The sequence below is a fragment of the Pholcus phalangioides genome, unplaced genomic scaffold, assembly GCF_987345545.1.
Source record: "Pholcus phalangioides strain wild (caught in Gottingen) unplaced genomic scaffold, Ppha-v1.0 ptg000002l_1, whole genome shotgun sequence".
In the NCBI taxonomy this organism is placed as follows: Eukaryota; Metazoa; Arthropoda; class Arachnida; order Araneae; family Pholcidae; genus Pholcus; species Pholcus phalangioides.
Window position 1 is genome coordinate 3,214,150 of NW_028301595.1, and position 26,305 is coordinate 3,240,454.

The 26,305-nt window shown below is 35.8% G+C and overlaps 1 protein-coding gene across 1 annotated transcript in view; it reads left to right on the forward strand.

Moving 5' to 3' along the window:
- The window catches only part of LOC149089073 (uncharacterized), a 114,829-nt gene that overhangs the window by 51,864 nt on the left and 36,660 nt on the right, over nucleotides 1-26,305 (forward strand). The window contains exon 2 of the mRNA XM_089237214.1: nucleotides 19,727-19,786. The gene's annotated coding sequence lies outside the window, so the exon portion shown is untranslated. The remainder of the gene's footprint in view (nucleotides 1-19,726; nucleotides 19,787-26,305) is intronic.

Consider the following 26,305-nt stretch of genomic DNA (forward strand, 5'->3'; position numbering starts at 1 on the left):
TGAAGACGGCACCCATATAATGTCAAAATTCATTAGGAATTTCGTATTTTCTCGTATAACTTATTTGCCTTTTTCGCTGGTGACTTCTGAGTACATCCTGGCTTGACACATTCCAAAATAACATGATGATTAGTTATCAAACTTGTGAAAGAGATAGATCATATTTGTAAAAATTTCATTTCGAGATTGATGTGAGTAAGGTTAAAACGTTACGAAGTGAACCAAAAACTGAGCCGTAGGTGTTTTGATAGTAAGAGAACAAAGCGGCGTCAACTCTCATTGAGAACTAATTTCCGACAAACCAGACTTGGTAACCAATGTCATAGAAACAGACCAATATTGGTAGGTCTTTTACCTTTCCATGATACGCAATTTCAGCCATTCATCCGCAACACTCGGTCCATGAAAACACAAACGGGCCAATCAGCGAAATTTCACTTTTATTTATAGAAATAAAAACACACTTAAAAAAGAAGATGGAAATGCGATATATATCACCAGCGAATGGAAATATATCGTTTCCTGTCAATTGAAGGAAAGAGAAGCACACAGTGACGTCTTATAAAGTCTATTTAGTCTCGCTTCAGAGACTTAACTACTGAAAAAGTACCGCTTTTTCAGGAAACTCTTGCAAGTTAACTCATGTGTGTATATGTGTGCAGCTAGAATGATAATAATATAAGAAGAGCCGACAAGCAATTTCTTCTTATTCTTCCAAGAGATACTCTAGCAAAGCAAATCGATTTCTTATCGCGATCTCCAAAAAAATCTCTCTCTTCCAGTTTATACTTGAATCATGATCATCAAGGAAAATTATGTGTACTTTTCTCGATAATATATAGAAGCGATTTTACCTCTCGTCATTGGGGGGGAATATGCGAATTCTTCTGGAAGTCAATGCGTGATATACCGACAGTAAAGTTCATAACGTTTATTGCCATATGCTCAATCTTCATGATGGAAGTGAACGGGCTAAAAAAAAAAAAATTGCTGATATCGCCATATCTAATGCCAATGAACTGCACGGTTATTATTATTATTTCTTGTTCGGAAATAATAACTCACGAACTATATTTCTCTTTACTTCCTCGAATGCAAACCACGTAACATTTGATTACATAATTAGCTGGAACTTTGGTTGGAATGAAACTATCGCGGAAGAAATTCACAATTAGTATAACCCTTCCATAACGGATTCACGGACGTAGTCGGGATATATTCTTATCATGCAGAAATTATCATTTTTATGCAAATTATTGGGGGTTTTTTTACGAGCATATATCTTACCGTTTAATATTCTACAGCATTGGTTACTTTCTTCAATAGATAATATTTGATCGAGATGCAAAGCTTTTACTGGAAATACGTTTTGTAAGTCTATTGAATGCATAGCATGTAGCTTACAACAAAGGAGAACATTTAAAGGGAAACGAAGAAAGAGTATTTATATGAAATAGAGTGATATTTTCCTACAAGGAAAAACGATTTTATTGAATCATATACTTTTACATTTATTTTAAATTACAGCATTTACGTTTGATTTCGAAAAAATTTCTGATTTATTTGAGAAAGTTGGATTTTTTTCGCCGTTTTTACATTTATTCATTTTTCGAAAATTTCGTAATTTTCTTTATAAAAGTTTTAAAATTTTCTTAATTTTTTTCAATTTAGTAGAAATTTTGAAGCATTCCTCTTTTTTATAGAGATTTTGAAACGTTCTTTCTTAGACCGGGATTACACTATAAAAGTTTGATAAAATACAAATACAAATACCAAATACTACGCCACAACAGGCAAAATGCCCAACGAGGTGACTGATAAAAAGATGCCCATAAAAATATGGATGTCATATATTTCAACAAAAAAAAAAAAAATAGCAACCCAATTAAAAATGCAATTAACAAAAATTATAAACAATATATACACAAGATAAAATATTATACAAGTTCAAGTTCAAAGTTCATTTATAAAACGAAAATGCAACGAATAAACTGATCGGTTGCATTTGCTCGAATGTAACCGATCGGCTTATTGTTTGTATTTTTCAAGTTTTATAAAAGCACTTTTACAAAACTTTTATAGTGTAATCCCGGCCTTATGGAAATTTTGAAATATTCTTTTTTATAGAAATTTTAAAAACTATTCCCCTTTTTTTATTAAAAAATATTGATGTTCTTAAATTTTTCATATTTGAGATGTAAAATTCCACAGTGACCAAACAAAATAACGTTTTCAATAGGAAAACAACAATATATTTTTGCGGAAAATGTATGAAAATATCTAATATGCGGTATATTGGAACAGAAATAGAATAAAAAATATATAAATACTTGAATAAATAGAAATAAAAAGGTGTAGAAGAGTATAAACTATTACAAAATATCAAAATATACGGAAATAATTCAAAAATAATTTTCAAGGTTCTATTTACCCAATAATATTTAAAGACGTTTTCTTGAATATCTTGAACAATAAAAAAAAGTAAAAAAAAAAGACTTTTCCAGTATACCTCATCAAATTTTTTTAAATCATGGCATTAATTATTAGCATACAATTATTATCAATTCATTACAGATTAGTCACACGTATAAATTTTTATTTGAAAAGCCAAATAGCAAAACCTGATAACCGTGATTATGCACGCATAGTTCCTATAAGAATTCATTCCCAAATAAAGTATTTGGACTTATTCTTCACTTGTTCCGGTTTCAATGGCGGCTGCACTCCTCGGCACGCGCCTTTTTTTTTTTATAAGTGCAATATGTAATATATAATATAATAATAATAATAATAAAGTGGGCTGAATCCGTCACGCTAACCAACTTCTTGAAAAACCAGTGAAATGAAAATGAATACGAAAAATAAATGATATTTAGGTCATACCAAACACTTTTCGGAAGACTCGATGTGCTGTCGACCACAAAACAACACACACAATAACCGTAGCCATTTTTTTTATAATATTCTCATTCAATAGTAATAACAACAGGCAAAAAAATACGTATCGAGTTGTTCTGATAACTGTATTATTACATTATGCATTTTTTTTTTTTTTTGTATTTTCGATGAGTGACAAGCTAAACGAATTTCAAACACACTTTCTTCTCTACATGTCATCTACTTTTCATAAATATATTATATATATATTTAAAAAAAATAATAATAATAACTCCGTGACCCCCTTGGCATTATTGCATTGTATTTGAAGGGTGTTTCATCTTTTCTTGTTTTTTTTATATGAATAGGATGAGAAATATGCTTCTTTCTTTTTTCTGATCAAAGAAATGTATTTGAAATGGATTGTATCTGAAGATGTATTGTATTATACACTGTGTATATTGAATAATACGGGTGAAAAAGAAGGAAACTGTTGACAGATTGGGAATGAATTGTTGTTATGTGGGGGTTTGGCTATTGGGTTACGCGGCCGTAATTATTATCTGTTTCCAATATCGTTTCTTTCCTACATCATTTTCCTGGTAATATCATTTCCACGGAGATATATTTTGTTAGAGAATGATATCTCGTAAATAATATTTTTAAAATCTTTTTCAAACTTTGCTAGATAATATTTTCAATGCGCATTGCCAATACATAGGCCTATAATCTTTTTTTTTTACGTTTTGGCAATGTTCCCAATATTTCTGAAATATTTTCAATGCACATTTCATTACAAATTTAAAGTTTTTATGACATTTACAATGTGTCTGATCTTTTGTGTTTGGTGTCTTAATGATTTTTTGAAAAAAATTTTATTTCAGAGAAATTTTTCTTCCTTAAAAATGTCGCGTAAATTCTATTTTTCTTTTTAATGGTCGAAGTACTAGAAAATTATTTGGGGGGATTTGAGAAGTTAAATTGCATCCTATCCTTTAAATTTAGTCCTGTTCTTTCGCTTTTTGTATTACCTGTATTGCAATTATAAGAGTTTCTCTGAGACGTATATGTTTTTTAGTTGCTACTTACGTTTGTTAGCCTCGTGACATACTCTGTGGAATAAGAGGATTTGTTTCTGTAGGAGCCAAATAAACAAAAAATATATTTTTTTCATACTATAAAACTGTCAGTTCTAAAATCCCGATAATCAAAAATTCACGTGATATCATCGAAAGTGCTTTATTAGATTATTTATTATTCACTAATTTGCTTTTTAATTCTTGAAACAGTGAAAAGGAAATTACTTAAATAATGGAAAGGATTGTTTGAAAGTGAAAAGTGATTCTTTAAACAGAGTAACATAATTCTTTTAATAGTGAAACGTGGTTCTTTAAGGAGAAATGGGGTTTTTTAAAGGAGAAACATAATTCTTTAATGAGTTGAAAATGATTCTTTATCCAATATCAGTTTCTTTTTTCAACGTTTTTTTTATAATGTTTTCGAAAGTACTTTAAATAAAATTATCTTCTCATTTTGGCGAGGTGGGCGAGTAATTTACTATATCACTCTCATGCATTTTAGATAATGTTTTTGAGCCATTTTAAAATTCTCTTAAAATTTTCCTTAATGTTTACTATGAATAAATATTCAAGTTTTCATTTTTTTAGTAATATTTGAAATTTTTCTAAAATTTTATGGTTTTTTAAAAAATGTCCTCCATATCTATTTTTTTCTTCACATTTTCAAGTATTATTTGAATTGGAATTTTATTATATTTTTATGCTACTGGTTATTCATATTGTTCTCATTAATATTTCAAACATAACTTCTACTAATCTTCGTTGATCGCACTATACTTTTTGGCAATTACTATCTTCAATAAAATTTTGTTAATTTTATTTTTCAACTTGTAATTCAAAATTTTACTTTTCTTTTTGTTTAACTTAACGATATGTTAAAAAAATCTCATCTCGAAAAAACCCCATTTTTTTTTTCTTATTATTATTTTACTTGAAAACATGCACCTACTACGACAAGAAACTTAGCCACGTTTATACTTGTCAGACCAGACAAGGCCCGGGCTCTGCCCCTTCCAGGAAACCACGCTTGTACCTGGTACAATTCCATGATTCCATGATTTTGCTAATCTTATTCTTGGGAAATTAAACAAAAATTTGAAATCAGCTATCACAATGGATTGCTAACATCGTGGACATCATTCCCGAATGCGAAAGAAAGCATATCAAAAATGGTTTGTTTTTTCAGAAAACGTGTGGCTATGTGTTTTCTCATTCTGAATGGACTGTATGTATATTGTATATATACCGAGAAACGGAACCATTTTCTTGAAAATTCTTGGAAAAAATTACAATTCAAAAATTAGATTGCACACTAATTATAAAATAATCACGCTGATTTTACAATCGGAAATTTTTTTCTAAATATTCCAAAATGAAGCCATGATAATATAAGCACATGAAAAAGATCCAAAATCACACCGATTTTCCCGAGACTTTAAAATATGGTAAACCAGTTTGAAATATTCAACCAGCTCACAGCCAACCACGTGATATTCCTACTTCCCAATTTTTTAAAGAAAATAACATTATAGTTATGGTTTTTCCTTGTCCCATTTACTAGTTAAAATAGTAAAAAACACAGTTTCTTTCTGTAACTTTCACTTGAGGAAAAGAGAGCATTAGATAGGAAAAAAAAAATTAAACTGAACTCTTTTTATCTTGGGAAAGTTTCTATCTGAGTCATCCCTTATATACAATATAACGAAAAATAAAATAAATAAAATGGAGGAAGGGCAATTTGCATATTTCTTCTTTTTCTTGAAGAAATATTGTGACCCTCTTAGTGGTTTGTAAAATATGGTTTTTTCGTGCATGAGTAAAAAGAAGAGATACATATAACATAATGTACAAGAGAAAAAAAAAATAACATTTGCCTCAATCTCTTAACCGTTCTTATTAGTTTCCAAACGCGCAAAGTTTTGTGACCTAATTAACGTAACAACTTTGCTGCTGTTTGTTAGAACGTTTTTCTTCTCTTTGTAGGTCAATATTAACGTTTATTATCGTTATTATTTTTCCGCTTTTGTATCATTATTGTTATTCTTCTCATCTGGACTTGGCTCATCACTGCCATTATTATGTCAAGATTTATATTAACGCGAAGAAAAGGAATTTTCTCTGATGATTTCTTTTCCCACTACTTTTTCTATTGTGTTATCCTCCAATCAATACCAGTTCTAAATCTTAACTATCGATCTTTTTCGGTTTTTTTCATTATTATTTACTATTATTTTGCAGGTGCTTTAGGTAAGAAACGCACGTTTTAACGTCTGGAAATATTTAGCGTGCAATCCGCTAGGTCACGATGTTTATTTTTTTTACTCAATATCGAAACTAACAGGAACATCATCATTTACGGCAGCCGTAGTAGCACTTAAGATAATGAATGCCTTAAGAGAAGACATAAAAAAGAATAACTTCTTATAAATATCATTATTTTTTTTCTCCAAAATTTGAATTTTCTTTTTGCGTTTCGAAACTTTTCTTCTACACAATGAAATTTTTACACAAGAGAAATTATAGTTCTGAAGTATTTAGTGAAAAAAATACAAAGAAATGTTGCATTTCCGATTTCTTAACCTTAAAAAGTTATAATTTTGTTCAAACTTTAGTGATTCTTTTATGAAAAATACGTATTCTGAAATCATATTTTCCAAGGTTTTTTTTTATATTTATGTATTGCTTTTATATAAGAAATGGCCATTATGCGTCATGACGGAAATAATACAAGAAACACAGAGGTTTATTTATTCATTTTCTTTTCTCGGTAGCTTCTAAAATGAATTTGATTACGCATTTAATGGGTTTGATTCCTTTCTCTTTTTTTTTTGTACATATAGTTTTGGTTTTGTTGTCCATTGTGTACGCACCTGCTTCTCTTTACGCGTTTTTTGTTTTCTTTTATTTTACGACTGTTGGTAGCGGCTTGCTTGTACGCAGTTTTGTCTTGTTGACTGAATATGTCAAAAAGGAGCTGTCGTTTCATAAGCTTGTTTATGTACGTTTTCTTTTACTTCTCGTTTTTAATTTGTGCCGATTTTGAAGGACACTTTGCGTAATAACTGTTCGTTATATCCTTTTCCGCGTTTGTCACACATAAGGCGCTAACCTTGAGATTTCTTATATACGGGAGCTGTTAGGGAAACATGCTCGTTTTGAAGGGCGGGTATTCATTGCTTGACGTTTCTCATTGGGTGCACACCATACTAAATAACAACGAGACTTTTTCCCCTTGCTCCGAGCAATTTTCCATTAACTTGAGTGTTTCTTGGAGGACTTTCTGATAATATTATTCAGAAAAATGTTTACTTTAAATGTTCTTTCCGTAGATTATGATCGAAATATGTTCATTTAAATATTTCGCTGGATTATGAAATTTTAATGTTTAAATTATTAAATTGTATCTATAAAGTAAGAAAACATATCACAGGTTCTCATAGGACTTATATATTCCCTCACAGAAAAATAACCTGAAATTCTATGTCAGTAATATTAGCAATCGCCACAAAAACGCATATTGGAGTGATTCTGTGTGGTCTCCGACTAGGTAAAAATAATGAGTATTAAATTGAATTTATGATCATTTTTTGAACTATTGGTTCCCACCTCATACTTCTTGATTAACAGGTTATTTGCACTCATTATTTATAGTAGCGGAAATAATTTTCAGGATCTCACCGTATGCCTTTACGAACACACAAATTGTTCTTAAAGTTTGTTACGTTCATTTTTTTTTATTTCTTCCCACTACCTAGTCCGGCAAGTTTTGTGTTATGGTCTCTATGTGGTATTTTTGGCTTAATGCATATTCGGTGTTCCGCTGTGACGAAACTTTTAGAAGTGGATGCCAACTCACAATGACATCTCGAAATTCCAACCGACTACGCAGACCCTAATAATTGCAAAGGGCAAGAATATGTCATGCTACTTAGTTCGGTTCACATTGTGCCGTTGACCAAGGGGGAGTCCTCTACCCGGACACGATGATTCAGACAAAAACTGAGAAGCATTCATCTCTAAATTTCGACATGGCAGATTGGTGGCATTCCATGTTGAAGCAGACTGTCACTTTAAACCGAAATACCGATATTCGTGTTAAAGACGGTAACTTACGTAATAAGAATTCATATATTGTGAAAAAAAAACTAGTTCTGTGTAATCTTAGGACCAGGAACATCGGAAGTGATTTAGGTGCTGGAATTAAGTTTTACGCAGGAAAGTTTTATTTATATGAATTAATACTAGGAGTGCTCGGACGCGTAACACCAAATATGAGTGCTCGAGCACCCGCAACACCGACACCACTGCTTAGGGCAATACAGGAGCACCTGGTAATGGTACGTGCATCCTTTCACATGTACAGGTCATCGGCCTGGTTCATCTTATCTTGGTACCATCTTGTGTTCACCCCATTCCGTATATTCATTACCTTTCATGTGACTGGATTTTGGCATGCTTTCCATTCCAATATTAGACCTCCTCTCGATGGGATGCGTGAATCAATTCCTTGAACGTCTATTCCAACCCATACTGCCAAAGGATTGCCAAATCAGGGGTAGGTAAGGAAAAAATAATAATTGTAGAAACATTTAGAAAAAATTCTCTGTCTAAAATTCACACTATGGATGTATTTGGGTAAAATAATATGCAGAAGAAACTGCAATTTTTGATGCATTGCATACAGCTGGGAAAACAACCGGATAAATAATGAATACGTGTCAGTTTATGAAGAAGAGAGAAATATAAACCCCCCAGGGTGAAAGTTTGACGACTCGGTTACCAGCGTTTCATCGTATGTGATGGAAGCGAAACTGCGAGTTTTCCTGATCATTTTACTGGCGCGGCTTATACGCCAGAGTGTCACCGTTGATGCGACCAGCGACGCTGAATCACACCATTATGTTGGCACCCGGACAAGGAGAAATTTGCCATTCCTGGAGTAAGCGATGCGAACCTGGATGCATCTGACTCTTCAGGTTCAGTCATTGCAGTCAACTATTCATCTGATATGCCACAAAAAACTTTTTTGATCAGATTTCTTAGAATTAATTAAAAATTTTTTTGATTATTGGAACACTAACGAGCAGTTTCTCGAGCAGTGGAAAATAATTGTCCAAACCATGCAAACTAATTCCTTAAACCGGATTTAAAGAATCAAAAGTGATCTTTAAACAGAGGAAAAAGGTGATTCCTTGAAAAAAACTGACTGCATCACAAAACGGAAAACTTTATGAAACTGATATCAAGATGAACTGAATGCACTAAATTTTCACGTTATAAACACAAAGTAGCAATCTGTGGTGACTAAAAATCGAAAATAACGATGCTCCAAATCGATGTCCGAACAGTTGTGCACTACTTAACTGTACCTACACCTCGTAAACATTCCTCTGGGAATTTCGAACGAATTGGTTACACACAGAAACGTGTTTTGTGTAAGTGTATATGAGTGGTCCTAACGTATTCACGTTTTTCGTGTAAAACTTGCGCTGCCATCTGTCTCCATATTTTGAAGTAAAAATAGCAAAATGCTTGAATTTCTGTATTATGTTATTCGCGTTGAAGTCCTGCCTGCTCTTCGCTGAGAGACTTTTTTCAAGTATGAGACCAGCTCGAATTCATGTTTCGAAGTTGTAAAAAGCAGTTGTTTACTGAAAAACAGTGTTGTAATGAAAACAGGCATCTTCAACCGGTTTGCTCTCGAGTACCATAGTGTTCCTTGAATCAGGAAGCGTGCTCAATGCCCGTGTCTGATTTCGTGTCTGATGAACGCTTCAATTAAACACCGTGTAAAATTTTCATTCAAGGATTGCAATAAATTTAGATTTCATTCATAAGTATGTCAAACTTGTCGTAAGGGCTCCTCAGTTGATGATGGGCATAGGCAGTGCATGTAACTGGAGAAAAGTTAAAGACCCCTGTAATAAACGGTGGTGTCTCAAAACAGTAAATGGTGACTGAAACAAATTGTATCTTGTGGGTATTACGTCCGAAACACATTTATGAAGCACATTACATAAGCAATAAAATTCCATTCATTCCTGTCCATGGAGTTTCTTCACCGTGTATTTTGATTCATCATTCTATGTTAGGGAGGGAAAGGGGCGACAAACCGCAGGTAGAGTTTGATTTTGACATGTACGCGTGGCCTTAATTCGATGTCAAACTTGATTTCACCATTGCAGGTAGTCAACCAAGTCGTCAAACTCTCCAGTATTAAATTTTCAATCGAAAATAACTTTCGAAATAGGTTAATTTGATGATTTCACTCGATAGGAGACGAGATAAAGACTTGAAGTCTGGGTTTTTGTTTGAGATTTCAATTTTTTTTCACTAGATGTGACGTCATTAAACATTCAGTAAGAAATCAACTCGGATTGACTTTCGGGTGCGTGTGTATATGAAGTGCATTTAGTCATCATTGCGAAAAACCAAATCAGTCATTCGCTTGTCAGATATTACATGTCGTTCGCAACAAGAAAAAAAAATCGAGGGCAACCGCCGTCGCGCACACCGCTCCCTGCCTAGATGATGATGCTGGATGAGTGATCATCATCACTCTTGCTGAAATCCGAATGATGTCCATGGTTGTGTTTATTTATTCGTTCTTTCCCGGTCACGTGAGCTTGCGAACTTAATCTTGAGTAATATTTCACTTTTCCTTGCTCGTGATTCACGGATTCATAAAAGATACCTCTCATTTCGTTCCGATTTGCGGCGCTGTCATGCGTATTCGACACGTATTTGCTCGCCATCGGGGGTACGTATTCAATAGAATAGCTGCATGATCGAGGAGAACAACCATGTATAGGTTTAATGTCGTTAATTAAATAAATATTATATTATTAAACTAGCTATAATACCCGGCGCTGCCCGGGTTTTCTTCAATGAGGCTTTTTTGTATCACGTGATATCTCCCTCTCTTTTTCTTGAGGGACATACAAACCGTGTCCAAGTTAACCAATATGGCGACCTGCGCGATTCATGAAATAAACAAATATAGATTTACACAGAAACGTAGAAATGAATATATTTTTTTTTCTTTTTTTAAGGGGCGCTAGGTATTTCGATTCCCCCCCCCCCCCGAACTTCAAGTTATCCATCTGTCTGTTCCAACTTCCAAAAATCCTTAGTTAAAGCTGTAGAATTTTTTCGATGCACTTTTCACGGGCTCATAACTAATTTTAAAATATCCTAACCCACATGAATTTATGCAAATAAATATCAAAAGAGACGATATGGAGACATTAATTTTCATACTTGAGAAGATATAAATGAAATCAATGATATTGCTCGAATATCCAACTCAAAAGTATAGGTTTGGCTAATTACTTCATATTCAATCTCCTGGGCTTCGTATATCTCTAAGCGAACTGAATATTTCAAAAATCGAGAATTCAATACAATTTTTTAAATTATTGATGGGCGGAAAATCCCACTAATTTCCGCATTTCTACAGTAAAATCGACAATTTTAGCACTGATTTCTATGAGGATCACCCTTTTCCTGACTCTCAAAGCGATGCTGATGATGATTATGACGTCTATTCAAAAAGCCTCATTACTGAGAGTATATTGAAAAAGTGGCAAACCATTATAAAGGCATAAACAATTATACATATACTAACAGGATTAAAGGAGTGACAAACCGTTGTAAAGGCATATACACGTCTGAAACGCATTGCTAGGGAACCACGGTAACCAAAGTAAACGTTCGGAAAGTGATTGTTGAGGCCCAAAAACCATTGTTGCCGGACAGTTTTTTGCCCATTTGGGGCATTTGCCCTGCGCTGACGAAATTTTAAAGTAGCCTATCGTTCAAGTCGGGTCCCATTTGGTATATATGCAAAATTTGGCGACGATCGATCTAAAATTGTAGATTTGTATAGAGAACATACACACACGCAGACAGACAGACAGACAGAAAATCAATTTTATATATATAGATTGACTAGCTGATACCCGGTGACGTTGCCCGCCCCGTAAAAAATTATATATGTATACCTTAATAATTATTTAACGACTGGCAGCTGGAGTTGAACATTTTTATTCTCAGTTTTGTCACCGTAGTTGTTGTTCTCTGCTATTAGTGATGTCCCATGTCCAGCGAATATTATTCAAACGCGTTTTAAGCATTTTCTAAATTGAAACTATACCTTTACTATGGGCGGTTGATGAGATAAAGGCCGCATTAGCACTTACAGGATATCCTGTATATAGGCTAGCAGAAATACCCGGCTCTCTTCCCGGGTTCGGAAACCAGCATGCACTGTGTTCGCACCCACAATGTGGGAATTCAATGATTTATTGCTCCTCCTATGTATATAAGGTTTACGAAAAACATTTCCGCAAATTGAAGTCGCTACACGATTCGGGAGTTGCATTGTTGCCGGCTCAGAAGGATAATACTTTTGAAATTTATAGTCAGAGAAAAAAAACATTGTTCCTTCTGACAGCAATACAATTTACCAGAGTTATTTAATTCAATTTATATTATGAAGGAAAATATATGAAATATAATATAAATATAATATATTAAGCGATATTACAGTGCTCAAAATTTACACCGGTGTGCAGAACAAATACAAGCAATTTTGTACCATAACCATATTCACTGATTTTTGAATTATAAGCAAAAAGTGGTTGTATTTGATTGAATTATAACAGTTTTATTTTCACTGTACTTGCAGCTTCGTACGCATCACCAGAAGGCGCTAGCATCCAACTGAGGGTAGTGTGTGTTTTTCTTCTCCCTACATCGGCTTAACGATGTTTCTCTTGGGGCGGGATTACACTATAGAAGTTTTGTAAAAGCTCTTTGATAAAATTGCAATCAATGCGTGAAAAATGCAACCAATAAGATCATCGGCTGCATACCGATCCGACTATTGGTTAAATTTTTCAAGTTTTATAAAAGATCTTTTATCAAACTTTATAGTGCAATCACTATAAAAGTTTACTTTAGATTACACTATAAAAGTTTGACAAAAGTTGAAAATGCAACCAATAATAGCATTGGTAACATTCTATCAAATGCAATCGATCACTTTATTGGTTGTATTTTTCGAGTTTTATAAATGAACTTTTATGAAACTTTTATAGTGTAATCCCAGCCTTATACTGAATTTTTAATATTGTATTAGGGGTCATTCAAGTATTGCGTCAGCATCGAGGGGGGGGGGGAGGGGGTTTCGGATTTCTTGTGATGACAAGAGGGAAGGGGGGTTTGAAGGTTGCTTACGTCATCAACCACCCCTTTTTGAAGATATGAAATATTCTAAGGTGCTGACAGGGGAGGGGAGGTCAAAAAATAAAGTGCCGGTACTGTCTCTAAGGGCCCTTTCACACGGAGCGGATGCGGATGCGGACGCGGATGCGGATGCGGGTCCGGAAGAAGTTTTAACAATTGGAATATTCTGCGCCTTTCAGACGAGCCGAAAAATCTCCGCACCTAGGAAATGTTCATGCGGGTCCGGACGTCGTCCGCATGTGTCAAAACCTAAGTGCGGGCTCCGCATCCGCACATAGAAGTTTTGACAATAGGTTTATTCGGCGCTATTCAGACGATGCGGATGCGGAGCGAATTCGTCCGCATCTTTGGCTACTTTTTGAAGGTGATTTTTAACGGAATTTTTTTAATTATTTGCCATAAATACCCTTAAAAACACCATATGATGGTCCCTGCTCATTAATATAATGTACCTACACACGTCTATCCCTCCGTTTCCTTCTGAGATGGAGATATAGCAACTTCAACTGCCTTTTGTTCATATTTCACAATTTTATACAATAAAACCTGCCAACAAGGGCCACTACGGGACCAAAATTATAAGCCGTTCTGTTCATTACGAATATTTAATTGACTAAATAGTTTAATAACTTTTAAATTTAATTTAAAAATATTAATTTTTTTCTTTTTAAATTTTTAAAATTATTTAAAAAATTATAAATATTTGAAATATTATTTTAAATATTTTTTATTTTTTTAAATTTTTAATCTTTTAATTTTTTCAAACTTAAAAAAAAAATTATTTTATTAAACAGTGTTATCCACGTACGGTGTTCACTCAGGGCCGTTTGAAGACCCTAGCATTTGAATATTTTTGGTCGTTCCCCGATACCTACAAGTATATTTTACTCGATATTCAGTCTATAAACTTAAAAAATTAAATTTTATATTTCAGAAATGACTAATCTAAGGATGGGATTTCATTCTAAAAGGTTTATGAAAGTTATTTTATAAAACTTGAAAAAAGCAACTAATAAATTTATCGGTTGCATTTGCTCTAATGCAACCGATAAATTTATTAGTTGCTTTTTTTGAAATAATTGTTATAAAATTTTTATAGTGTAATCCGGCCGGGATTATACTATAAAGTTTTATAAAAGAACTTTTATGAAAGTTGAAAAATTCAACCAATAGGCGCATCGGTTGCATTCAAGAAAATGCAACCGGTGCACACACACACACACATTTTGTATTCAAAAAATTCAACCAATAAGATAATATTGGTTGAATTTTTCACGTTTTATCAAAGAGCTTTTACAAAACTTTTATAGTGTAATCCCGGCCTAAGGCTGGTATTACACTATAAAACTTGAAAAATGTAACCAATGAACACATCTGTTACATTCGAGAGAACTTAACTGATCGGCCTGTCGGTTGCATTTTTCAAATTTTATAAACTAACTTTTATAAAACTTTTATACTGTAATCCCGGCCTAAGACAGAATTGTGATGTGAATATTTCTAAGCACAGACATTTTGAACGTTCCCACCCCTCCCCTTTTTTTCTACTTGCAAATTCTTTGATATCTCCTGAATTTTTTGTTTTTTTTGGAACATCGAATGTTTTGAATGTTTTTGGATTTGATTTTTCGAACATTGGATGTTTTTGGAATTTTTCTTTCATATTTTTCCGGAAAGACGGATTTTTTTTTCAAAATGTTTTGAAAATATTTGAAGACATTTTCTCCCATCGACTACTTGTGAGGATCGGAATTAAGACATCTTTATTCCCATATTCTATGTGGCTCTAGACTAAACCACCAAAGAATACCTCTAGGCTGCATATGGGCACTGAATCAGGGGTGAAAGAGAAAAACAGTTACAAAAATTGCGAAAAAATAGTTTTTATGCACGAATTTCAACCTAAAGATGCGGGCGAAACACCCGCATCTTCAGTGCTCGTGTGAAAGGGTATGCGGACCCGCTTCCGCACCCGCATCCGCGTCCGCATCCGCATCCGCTCCGTGTGAAAGGGGCCTAAATTTGTTATTATTTATGTTTTTGCCTTCAGCTGGTCTGTAAATTATTTCTCTTATTGAGGACGCTGTTTATTTTTTGCCGGTCGACAAATTATTTCTCACACACACTTATTTTATTTTTTATTCCGCGAAAAGTTTGAAGAGAACACTGTTCTGAACCCTGTTCATGGGAAAAAATACTGCTCTTTTAAACTTCACTTGCAACTCGTAAACATGGCTTTACATACCACTGCGAATGAGAAGTGAAAAAAAATACTGAAAAACACGGAAGAGAGGAGGCGCAGTGTCCACATACAGTTGGCCCCGTTTAATGGGATATCAACGATATCAGCATACAATATCGGATTAAGCGGGGTATCACCGATTATGCGGGGAACATGAAAACTCATGAAGGATCAAAATTAATAATATTCGATTAAGCGGGGAAAAATCGTTGAAGTTATCATTTTAAGTGGGGACCTTTAACATTGTCTCTATGGGAGAAATTTTGTTGACGGGAATTTTGTCGGTTTATTCGTAATCCGATTAAGTGGGGCCGACTGTTTTTTTTTCCGAACGCTGACGCTGCATTCAAAAACTTGAATTCAGTTAACTCTCGCATCGTACCAAATCACCGTCCATCAAATCAGATTCATCATTCTTACGACAAATAGATCAAAATTTGGCAAGTTGTTGTCGAATCAGGAGGCAATTATTATTATTATGTATGTAGAAATGTCCTCTCCACCTGTTAATACAATATTCCTCGAAAGGCTGGTTATAGTTTTGGAGATGATGGTTACAAGGAAGGATATTCATCTCTGCCCCACGGGGACACGAACCCCAGTCTCTCATTTGCCAGACGAATGCTCTACCAGGGTTCGGGTCTCCGTGGGGGGGCAGAGATGAATTTTCATCCTTGTAATCACATCATCTCCAAAACTAAAACCAGCCTTTCAAGGAATCTTGAACTATTATTATACCAGCAAAAATACTCGGCGCTGCTCGGGCTTTCTCCACGTTACTAGGAGCGTTATAGACGTGGCAAACCATTGCGAAGGCATAAATATGTCTACAAACCATTGTTTGGGAACAACGGCAATGAAACTAACATTCCAGAAGTCATCGTTGAGATACATGAACCATTGTTGTCCGACAATTTTTTTTTTTTTTTTGCCCATTTCGGGCATTTTCCCAGCTCTGACGAACTTTTAAAGCTTCCTATAGCTCAAGTCGGATCCTGCTTAGTATATAAGTTACAGTAAATGTGATAAATCGGTTATTATGTATACTTACCATTCGTCTTGATGAGTTTGATAAATTTATACTTCTTTCCGGAGAATATGCATAATACCCAAGCGTTGTTGGTAAATTTGATAAGTACTTGAAATGTATCGCCTTTATTTGTGATTATATAATATCCTAGCGTAATTGATGAATTTGATAAATATGGAAAAAATCCCAAATGAGTCTAGTATGTGAGATGAATATAGTCGGACCCCCGATATGATAATACAATACATGTATGAATTATCATGTACAGTATATCATATAATACGATTTATCACGTTTATTAACGACGCAACGCTTGGCTACTATGCACAATCACCGGAAAAAGTGATAAATTTATCCACAATGCTCGGTGATTATGCATAATAGCCGGATATATCCCATTTATCGCAACATATACAAAATTTGGTGACGATCGGTCTCAAATTGTAGATTTGTATAAAGAACACACACACACACATACAGAAAATCAATTTTATACAAAAAGATTATGTTTCAGGCATTTCTTTCTTTCTTTCTTGCGCTGAACATTATTTATTTGATGACGAGACTATTGGCACTTTCGTGCCACTTAGCTTGTTAAAATCTCATGAAAACAGAAATATGTAAATATGTACCGCTCTTGTTCTCTCAATGCCGAAACCCGACAGGCATGTCGATCGTAATTGTGTTTACCAATTCTTCTAAATTGAATCGCTCCAAAGGGGGACGAAGCAAAAGTGAGAAAAACATTTTAGATTTTATTTGCACGGTTAAAGATCGTTGAGACTGGAAACGATGACGGCCTTCCCAAGCGCAACTAATTTATGATTCGTGCGATTTGATCTAGTCACATACAAACAAAGAGAGAAGCCACCGCCACACCAGCACTGGAGCAGTCATTGTTCTCAGCGCTGTTAAAGAACTATATAATATGGTTATATCTCAGTAATCACGTGGCATTCCCGGATCGTTCATTGGTGCACCATCATCACGGGCACGCGCATGCGTGTTGATGGAAAAATTCGCAACAATACGATGATTACGCATTCATAAAGCAAGCGGAGATGCTTATTTTTCTTTCTATCATTTACATTTTCTCCTTCTTCTTTGTGGAAGAAAGGAAGAAGAAGGTTTCTTGAACTCCATGTTCGAAATGATTGTTCTTTCTAAAGATACGGACGAGCCCGTCCCCGACCGACATCACGTACGTCCCTCGCATGCGCCCATCGAAGCGCGAATCTGCGATGACGGATATTCAGATGATGATGATAATAATGATGATGCATATGTGGGAGAGTCCAGGTAAAGGTTAGAAGGGGGTGGACAATTATGGTAATGAAATTACGGTCGGAATCCCCAAACAAAGAAGATACAGACGGTGCAAATAGTAAACAAAGAAAGAGAAACAGTTTTTCTTGTAATGATGACACTGCTATATCTGGCGGAAGGTTGTATTATTTCTTAGGTATTGTGTCTTCTCTTTTGTTTTTAAACAATAACTACTCAGATTGATATTTTATGCATAATTATATTCAATCGTAAACAGTTTAAAATTGCAATTGTGTTTGAAACCGAAAGCTTCGTTTCTTTCCTTTTCTAGTGCGATTGAAATTGCAGGCTCTTCATGTTTGAATATTCTCGAGGGCATTATTAAAACCCTTTCACTACTAATTTTTTAGAACTTGTATGGGATATGTATGTCCGGTGATGTGAGAGCCATGAGGGAAAAATCATAAAAAACAATACACTAACTAGCATCGACATTTAAATTATGATGTTGCAACATAAACGAGATATCTTCAACCCTCCCTACTACCACTATTACTACACAGAACTTTCACCTTGCAACTATTCCTCTGCGTAATTTCTAACGAACTGGCACATGCCAAAACTTATGTTTTGAGTGCATGTGTTGCCCCATCGTACAGGGTGGGTCATAAAATAAATTTGTCGGTTCACGAGCCCCTAGCAGCCGCAAAAGTCAACAAATGCGAATGAAATTCAAGATATAGGTGTTTCACAATATGCGTTCCAGATTGAGTAGAGAAACAAAATCCCAGCTCTTGTGGTTATGGTTACGGCAACAAAATTTCGAGAAATTCAAATAGCAACACTCACTTTTATGCATTGCAAAGTGATGCGCGCAGTAAAAAAACCATAAATGTATGGCATGTTGAAACGGTACCTGCAGTATGATAAACACCGGCGCTAGACGCACAAAGAAACATGTGGAAACAACCAATGCCGATCACATCACTGCCGCCGGAAGTTCCCCACCGAAAAGTTATCGCACCAACCCCCTTGGTAAGATCTTGTTTCTTTGTTTGTGTCCTGCACCGGCGTTCATGGTGCTACAGGTGCCTTTCTAACGCCATTCATGGTTTTCTTACTACGCCGATCATTTAACAAATGTATGAAAGTGAGTGTTGCTATTTGAATTTTCCGAAATTTTGCTGCGAATTTCGTTTTTCCGTCTTCATTTTTCAACGCATACTTTGAGAAAACACTTATATCTCTCGAATTATTTCATTCGCATTCGCTGCTTTTTGCGGCCGCTAGGGGCTCTCGAACCGGCCAAGTTTCATGACCCATCCCTGTCAGATTCATGCATGTTTTGTGTTCTGGTGGTGCTGTCATCTGTCTCTCACATTTTGAAGTGAAAATGGCAGATGCCGGAATTTTCGTGTTATGTTCTCTGCGGAGAGGCAGTGAAACATATTCAATATAACAAGCAGTGAAACATATTCAATATAACAAGCAGTGAAACATATTTAATATAACAAGCAGTGAAACATAACAGGCAGTGAAACATAACAGGCAGTGAAACATAACAGGCAGTGAAACATAACAGGCAGTGAAACATAGAACAGGCAGTGATACCTATCTAATACAAGTGAAAACATATTCAATGCAATAGGCAGTGAAACATATAACAGGCAGTGAAACATAGAAGGCAGTGAAACATAGAAGGCAGTGAAACATAGAAGGCAGTGAAACATAGAACAGGCAGTGATACCTATCGAATATAAGTGAAAACATATTCAATGCAATAGGCAGTGAAGCATATTCAATATAACAGACAGTGAAGCATATAACAAGCAGTGAAACCTATTGAAGACTCATTCCACGGGATTTAAAGATTATCCGCTCAGTGTTCGTTAGGGCGAGGTTCCACTGTATTTGTTATCACTGAATTTTTTATACTTCGAATAAACTCTGATCAGAATATAATTATATTCTTGTCTTTTGCAGGATAAAATTGTCAATGAAATTGTTGAGCAGCAATGAATATGGAATATAACAGTCGTATTGGTAAGTGATATAATTTTCTTGAGAAATATTGAAAAAAGTTGATTTTTCACGTTGTGTAATAAAATATTCCCTGATATTTTCCACTCTGACGTCCTCTATGAGTGATTTAATTCACACTCTGGATCAGGAGTGAGTGCATAACTTCCTCAAGTCTGGGGACCAGATATGTGGTATTTCTGCCGCTTACTGGTCACAAACTTGTACATAAAGGTTGGCCAAATGACCTATATTTTATGGGATATTCCGATAATTTTGGCCGTCCAGAGTTTTTCATTTAAAATGTCCCGTTTTTCCTTTTATTTTCAAAGAAGCTGCTCAGTTAAATTTTTCAAATCAAGAATTCCGATTATTTTCATGACTTATAAATGATTTATTAACTTATGTCATGATTTATCAAGTTATGTCATGATAATTATGACTCTATCATAATTAATTATAGTCAAATAAATATATTCATCCCATATATTTGTTAAATATTAAGTTCGTTTCTTCGGTGAATTACATTTTGACTTTTAGTACCCATCATTTTCCGCAATTGGCGATTTTTCAGCAACATGGCGGTGGGCTGCAACTTTACTTGCCTTTGCAATTTTTTTTTGGCTGTTATTGGTAACTTCACTTGCCTTTAGTCGTTTTTTTTGGCTGTTATTGGTAACTTCACTTGCCTTTAGTCGTTTTTTTTTTTTTTTGTAACTGGCTGTAACTGGCAATTTTACTTACTGTTGACAATTTTTTTTTTGGCTTTAATTGGCAACTTTACTTGAATTTGACAATATTTGACTGTAACTGGCAACTTTATAAAAACTGGCAACTTTATGCTTTTGAAAAATTTTTTGGCTGTTATTGGTAGCTTTTCTTGCCTTTGACAGTTTTTGGCAACATTCTTGGCCAAGCCAATTTATTGGCAAATTTATTTGCCTTGAAAATATATAGGCGATGTTCCGTATTTTTTTTTTTTTTTTTTTTTCAATAATCAACCTAGGCATTTTTCGTGCTGTGCGTATCGCTACTTTTCTACCGGAACAACTTTCACGGTCCGAATATAACCCCTTGGTGTGTCGCATTTGGCCCGAGGGCTAGATGGTTACTTTTATAAATAATTAACCAGAAATTATGAAACTGATTACCCACGTTACATAATAGACAATTTAGTGTGTTTTTGGTTAAGTTTTTTTTTTGTTCCCCTTTTAATGCATTCAGAGAGGGCTTTCTTACAATGAAAACACTCTCTTTTCTCATGTTTGTTTCGGCCATTAAAAAAGAAGAAAATAATAATAATAGAAAACTCTCGCGCGCATGATTGGATTCTGATTACGAAGTCCTGGGTCAGTGGTCTTAATCACCATCATCTTCCTTTTCTGTTTTGCTCTTCTTTCTTTCTTTCATTCCCATCAGTAGCATCTCTTTCTTGAAGAAAGGAAAGAAAAGGCCTAACGAACCGCAACCGAATTCATGTACGAAAAGAAGAAAAAAAAAATGGATTCATGCGCAAAACGTAGATGATCATAATTTCATTGTGAAACTGGAGGAAAAATTATTATTTTTCATTTATTTTAAAGTACTTTTATGTGGTATGTATCGTTTTGTATTTGCAATGGGGGAGCTATCACGAATAGGCCCGCACGCACGCACGGGCATCGCTCAAGTTACTAAGGCCATACATGCTCAACCCATCACCCACGGGCAAAATGTGACCCTCGAATCATCTGTGGCCCGAGACCTCAAACCTATTGCTGTAAAAATGAACTAAGCAGCACGTTTCCAGATCACTTCAGTGACGCACGGCGTATTTACAGAGCACTTGAGTGAACAGCGGTGCAGTTGCAGAGCACTTAAGTGGCCCGCGGAACTTTTATGGATAATTTAAATGACCTGTGGAGCTATTTTTAATTACTTAAGCGTTTCGCTATACATTTACGAATCACTTAAGTGGGCTGAGGTACATTCCCAGATCACACTTAAGTGACCAGCGGAATATTTACAGATCACTTAAGTCAACCATGGCACAGTTCAGCTCCCTGCAGCATAATTGCAGTTTACTTGAGTGACTTTCGGCACAGTTCCAGATCACTTGAATGATCTGTGGTGGTGCTTCACGGCACACGTTTTTACAGATCATTTGACTACTTTACCCCACACCAACTCCAGTCGTATATCGCCACGCAGCAATTTCCAACCAGTGGAGTTGGGTGGGAAATGAAACAGCCGTCTATATATCGGTGGTCATCTCAGGCTCGGTAGATAAAGAACTTGATTCTGATGTTCTTCGGCCGTATTCAAACCTGTGGGCCTTGACGGTAACCTTCACAGTGGAAAACTAGCATTTAACCACTGCGCCGCTCGGGCTCTAGATCACTTAACTGGCCCGCGACACATTCCCAGATGAATTAAGTGGCCCGCGGCACAGTTCCAGAAAACTTACGCGTCCCACACCACACATACAGAAGAATTTGGTGACAAACGTGCAGTTCCACATCCCTCTTGCAGCACTTTCCCAGATCATTTGAGTGACCAACAGCATATTTACGGGTCACTTGGGTGGACCGCGGCACAGTCTCAGATCAATCAAGGGGCCAGCAGCTCATTCACAGATTATTTAAGTAATCAGCTGCGCTGCTCCAGATCACTTAATTAAGTGACCCACTACACGTTTTCACATGAATGAAGTGGCCCGCACTCTCCTAAAGGTTGAACACCCGTACTAGTTAGATATGGCCGTAATAATTATGTAAATTAATTGGTAAGTGGTAAATATAACCAATTGGGGGAGGAGGGGGGTTCGACACAGAACATCACCATGCCCGGAGGCATATGATGCTGTAAAGACCGCCCAGGAGACAGGTCGCGGGCGGAACCCATATATCACTAATTTCCCTAGGAAAGAGTAAAGTTTCAGGTTCCAGTAACACTGAAAAATAAAAGATGGGACCAATTTTATGAGTTGCACGAAATTTCATTCGCATCAGAGAAAGGCTAAATTAATTTCCATGGACTGATGTGCATCCTGTACCGGAAAATGAACCCCACCATCACATCCTCTGTCGTAGACCCCGTGGCATGGTTTTCTTTTTTTATATTGCCCACAGTAACAATCCCTCGACAAGATCTTTCCTAGAGTTTACACGTGTCTCGTACAATAATGTTTTCACGTGCCACCAGAAGAAGAAGTCCAGTGGGCGTGGAGGCCAAGCCACTGGTCCATCACGGCTAATCCACCGCCTACGTTCCCGACGCTATGATTGGTATGCGGCCCTCGTTTCCACCGGTCTTGATGCGCGTTTAAAGTCTACCATACTTTTTTATTTTCTTTAACAATTTACCCTCACCTCTTTATAAGTGTCGTTTCCAATACACACAAATTACGTTATAACTGCAATTATAAAATTCCATATGGCTTTTGAAATTAAAGCTGCGTATTTCCATGAAACATCGATGCTTAATGCAACGAAGCAACCAATATAGGTGTAGCTTCGAAACAGTGATGCTCGCTGTGCAAAACAATCGATAGATGTTGCTTGAAAATATCGATTCTTACCCTTACAATGCAATCGATAAACGTGCTTGAACATATCGATGCTTGCCATTGCAAAACAGCAGAAAAGTGTTGCCTAGAAACATCGATGTTTCCATTGCAAAACAACCGATAGGCGTTGCTTTAAACCAGGGGTGCACAACCTTTTCAATATACGGGCCAAATATGACTGTATTAGGGCCGTATTCACCGACATGTTTTAAACTGTAGTCACACAATTTTCGGATGAGAGATCAACATAGATTGGTTAAAAACCCGAATTTAGCCAATCCGTCTCGATTTCTTATCAAAAAATTGTAACTATAGTTTAAACCATGTCGGTAAATACCGCCCTTATCTGCCTCATGCATAGTTAGGCTTTCCGAAAACGAATCCAATTATAAAAAAGAAATATTGTTCTCAAAATACAGTCGGCGGCGGCGCTAAATCAGGTAACGGATAAACGGGTACTCCGTTTAATCGGATAAAATCCTCTGCAACCCAATTTCTCCCATAGAGACAATCTCAAAGTCCCCCCCCCCCCCAATAGAATAATATTAACTTCCCTTCGTTTAATCGGATATTACGGTTCATAAGATGACTGTAAATATATATTATAGCCACTATCTATATATAATATTTTCAGCAGATAAAACATTTGGCTATTATGCCAAATATGTTAACATTTAATTATTTTGTTTCATTTTTGTTCCTTGTTAAGCCCATAGAGAGCGCTAACTTTTTCTTCTATGAAAGTAAAAATCTCCAAAAAAAATCTGCGCAAACGCTATAGATTCATGCAATGCCTTAAAATTAGCAAAATGATCACGAAGAGAAAGGATTTGAGTTTTTGCAACAAAATTGAAAGTTTTGGATGCAACAAAGAAAAAAAACAACTCAAACTGAAATTCCCAAAGAGCATGAAATCTGTCAAGCTTTGTCAAGATTTAATCAAAATTTCGATGAAAAATTGACAGAAGAAGATTCGCCGAAGAACGGAAAAATTGATCAGGAAAATGGAGGATAAAGTCTAATTTTGACAGTGTGGAACCAAGTCGTATTGCAATGGTTTCATTCTGAAAGAGCAAAAAATAAGTCAATGATTAGGCCAAAAAACAGTCAAATCGCCAAAGATTCATGAAATCTGAAAATTTTTCCTACTTCAAATGGTTACACAGGGAGCAGCAAAGTAACAATTTAATTTTTAAGGCACATTGCAAACTGCATAAGAAATTTTACAAATCATGCTAACGGTGTGAAACAGCAACTGTGTGAATTGCTCCCCGCCTAATCGGATATTATGCGATGGAACCGTTGATATCCGTTTAAGCGGGGCCCGTGTCTGCATTACATGTTGAAATAAAATAGAGGAAACATGAACTCACATTCATGTTCGTTCACCGAGTTTAAAATCGTGTTCAGGAATTTTCACAACCCTTTCTTTTCATCGTCAATGTGTGGGAAGAAGAATCTGGATTTTTTTTTTTCCATAGAGCTTTTTTATTTTGTACTTGCTTATTCAGGAATCATCCCCGTGACCGTCCGACTGTGCGATTGTTGACCTTCGATAATAATAATGATAATGATAATAATTTCTTTTCGTACAGAGGGATGGATCGTCACCTAAGGCCATCCTAAAATCTGACCTTGGCTGCTCATTTTCTACCTCGCTAGAGAGAGAGCTTCTTTTTTTCTTTCTTTTTTGTATAACTAGCCAGCAGCATGCCCAGCCCACGCTTCATGATCGCGTTTGTGTATTGGCCTCTCTCAGTGCCTCTTTTTTTCTCTTCTTATTTCCTTTATAGCATCATCAACAATAATAATAATAAAATAAAATAAAAAATGGAAATAAAAACGTCGTCAAACAAATGAAACAACAGAACAGGAAGCAAAATGAAGCGGAGCCACGGGTTGTTGTATGGTGTGTACTGGTTTCTCTCTCTCTCTCTCTTTGTGATTTAAGCTCGTTGAAAAAAAAAATCTACAGAAGAAAAAAAAGACGGATATTTATTTGTTTTGAGCAATATGACAAATGAATGACCATGCGAGAGTCATTGAAAACAATCGAGTAGATACAATTGCATGACCCATTATATACAATATAGAGAGGTTTGAAATCATTTTAAGTCAGAGGCAGATTCACGGTTTTGCCGCAAGTCTTCTGTGGGACACACGAATTTTGCCGCCCTGCGACCATTTTAATTTTCTTGACCACTCATTTATCGAATTCGCCGCATTGTGCTATAACCCGCTTGGCGCCTTCTGTAAATACGCTTGTCTCCAAGTCACTGTTTTGGTCACAATCCCATGCTCACGCACTCTTTTGGTCATTCACATGCTTGCACACGGTTTTAGTAATTGACATGCTTGCACACGATTTTAGTAATTGACATGCTTGCACACGGTTTTAGTCATTCATATGCTTGCACACGGTCTTAGTCACTCACATGCTCGCGCACGCTGCAGGTGCGCACTCTCTCTCAGTCACTCACTGACCAAATTCCTCGCTCTCTAGGTGACCTATTTTAGCCACTCCTATGCTCACACCTTCTCTAAGTCACTCTTTTGGTTATTCCCATACTCTAGGCCACTCTTTTGGTTATTCCCATACTCTAGGCCACTCTTTTGGCTTTTCACATGCTTTGACGCTGCTTTGGTCACTTACATGCTTACAGACGCTCTAGGTTACTCTTTTGGTTATTAACATCCTTGAACACGTTCTAGGTCACTTTTTTAGTCATTGATATGCTTATGCATGCTTTAGGTCATGCCCGTGATCGCTCACTGACCTGATCCCTCACTCTCTAGGTTACTCTCTTGCTCACTGACACTGATGTGCTTGCACACTCTTTTGTTCACTCACATGTTTGTAAAAATATAGGCTACTCATGTATCCATTCACTGACTCGGTACCTCACTATCAAGGCAGGGATGAATTTAGGGTTATAAACTGCTCTTCTCCAGGTCTACTAATTTTCACGGCCACTTATTCTTCAAATTTGCCACCC